Below are 2517 nucleotides of genomic sequence, written 5' to 3'. Positions count from 1 at the left end.
GCACAAAACCTCCAGGAAATCTGGGACATATTGAAAAGACCAAATCTAAGAATAGTAGGACTGGAGAAAAGAGGAAACCCAGGTCAAAGGCACAAAGTCATAGAAGAAAATCCCCCTAACCTAAAGAAGGAGATACTTATAAAGGTCCAAGGAGGACCCAGAGCACGAAATAGACTAGACCAGCCAAAAGAGAAAGTCCTGTTGGTACAAAACAAAACAGTAAGTGTACAGAAAACTGCAAGGGGAAAAGGCTAAGTAACATATAAAGGCAGACCTGTTAAAATAATACCTGTCATTTCAATGAAGACTCTAAAAGCCAGAAGAGCCTGAACAGGTACTCTGTGAACTCTAAGAGACCATATATGGCAGCCTAGACTATTGTACCTAGCAAAACTTTCAATCACAATAGATGGAGAAAATAAGACTTTCATTGATAAAACTAAATTTGTCAGTATCTGTCTACAAACTCAGCCCTGCAGAAAGCACTAGAAGAACTCCAACCTAAAGGTTAACCATACACCCCCCCCCAATAATAGGGACTGAACAACCTCAGACTAGCATATCAAAAGAGAAACACACACACACTCACCCACCACAAATGAAACAACAGGAATCAACAAATACTGCTTATTGTTATCTTTCAATATCCAAAGTCTCATTTCCACAATAAAAAGACACAGATTAACAGTATAGATGCAAAATCAGGGTCCCTCATTCTGCTTCTCTTAAAAGTCACACCTTAACATCAAGGTTAGGCATCACCTCGGTAGAAAGGATGGAAAAATATTTTAAGGAAATGGACCTTATAACCGACATATTATAGTCATTTAATATCTGACAAATAGAATACAAACCAAAAGAGATAGGGGAGGACACTACATATTCATCAAAGGAAAAAGTCAAACAAAAGGACATTGAAATTCTTAACATCTGTGCACTAAACTTAACAAGGGCACCCAAGTTTGTAAAAGAAAGACTACTACAGATTAAATTGCATATTGACTTTCACATACTGACAGTGGGAGACTTTAGTACTCCACTCTCCCACTCTCACCAATAGACAGGCCATCCACACAAAAACTGGGAGCAATAAGGTCGGATATTTACAAAACATTTCACCCAAACACAAAGAATAAACCATCTTGTCAGCACCTCATGGAACGTTCGTCAAAACTGACCACAGACTAGAAAGCACAATTCTCAAAAGATTCAAGAAAATTAATATACCTCTCTGCATCCTTTCTGATCAACAGAGATTAAAACTGGATACCCACAACAGAAATAACAAAGCTCACAGGTTGAAAAAAACTACTGATTGAGAATAGGTCAAGACAGTAGGAAAAATTTAAAGACTTTCTAAAACTGAATGAAAATGAATCCACAAACTACCCAAACTTATGGAACACAATAAAAGTGGTTCTCAGAGGTGAGCTTATAGCACTCAGAGCAAACATGAAAATATTTCAGAGATTTCACACTAGTTACTTAACAACACACCTGAAAACTCTAGAACAAAGAGAAAAACAATCATACCCTAGAGGAGTAGACAGCGAGAAACAATCAAACTCAGGTTGAAAGCCTTAAAATAGAAAGAAATATACAAAACCAATACACAAAATTAATGAAACAAAGAATTGGTTCTCTGAGAAAAATCAATGACTTGACAAATCCTTAGCCAAATTAACTAAAGGGCACAGAAAGAATATCCTAATTAACAAAATTAGAAATAAAAGGGAGACATTGCAACAGACACCGAGGAAATCCGGAGTATCGGAAGTCTATACTTTTAAAAACTGTGCTCCACCAAACTGAAAAATCTAAAAGAAATTGGTAATATTCTCGATTCTAACCATTTAACAACATTAAATCAAGACAGGTAAGCAATTTTAAAAGACCTGCAATATAACCTCCAGTAATATAGATGCTGTAATTAAAAGTCTCCCAACCAAAAAAAAAAAGCCCAGGGCAAGATGTTTTTAGCAAAGAATTCGACCAGAATTTCAAAGAATAATTAATGTCAATACTTTTGAAATAAACAGGAAAATAAACAAGAAAAACACTGTCCAATTCATTTTATGAGGCCACAGTTATCCTGATATCCAAATCACAGGAAGATTTAACAAAGAATTATAAACCAAGTTTCCCTAAGAACATATATGCATAAATACCCAATAAAATACTTGCAAACAGAATCCAAAAACATATCAAAAAGGTCATCCACTATGATCAAGTAAGTTTCATCGCAAAGATGCAGGGATGGCACAACATATGTAAATCAAGAAATTTAATTCACCATATAAACAAACTGAAAGGCAAAAATCACATGATGATCTCATTAGATGCAGGGTCTTTGAAAAAAATCTAACTTTTTCTCATGATAAAAATCCTGGAGTAGTTAGGGATATGGGAATATATCTCAACATCCCGCAATACCTCTCCTGGGCATATATCCAGAAGATGTCCCAACCAGTAAGAAGGACACATGCTCCACTATGTTCATAGCAGCCTTATTTATAA

Source organism: Mus caroli, chromosome 8 (genome assembly GCF_900094665.2).
Source record: "Mus caroli chromosome 8, CAROLI_EIJ_v1.1, whole genome shotgun sequence".
Lineage (NCBI taxonomy): Eukaryota > Metazoa > Chordata > Mammalia > Rodentia > Muridae > Mus > Mus caroli.
Note: the sequence above shows the minus strand (reverse complement) of the source record.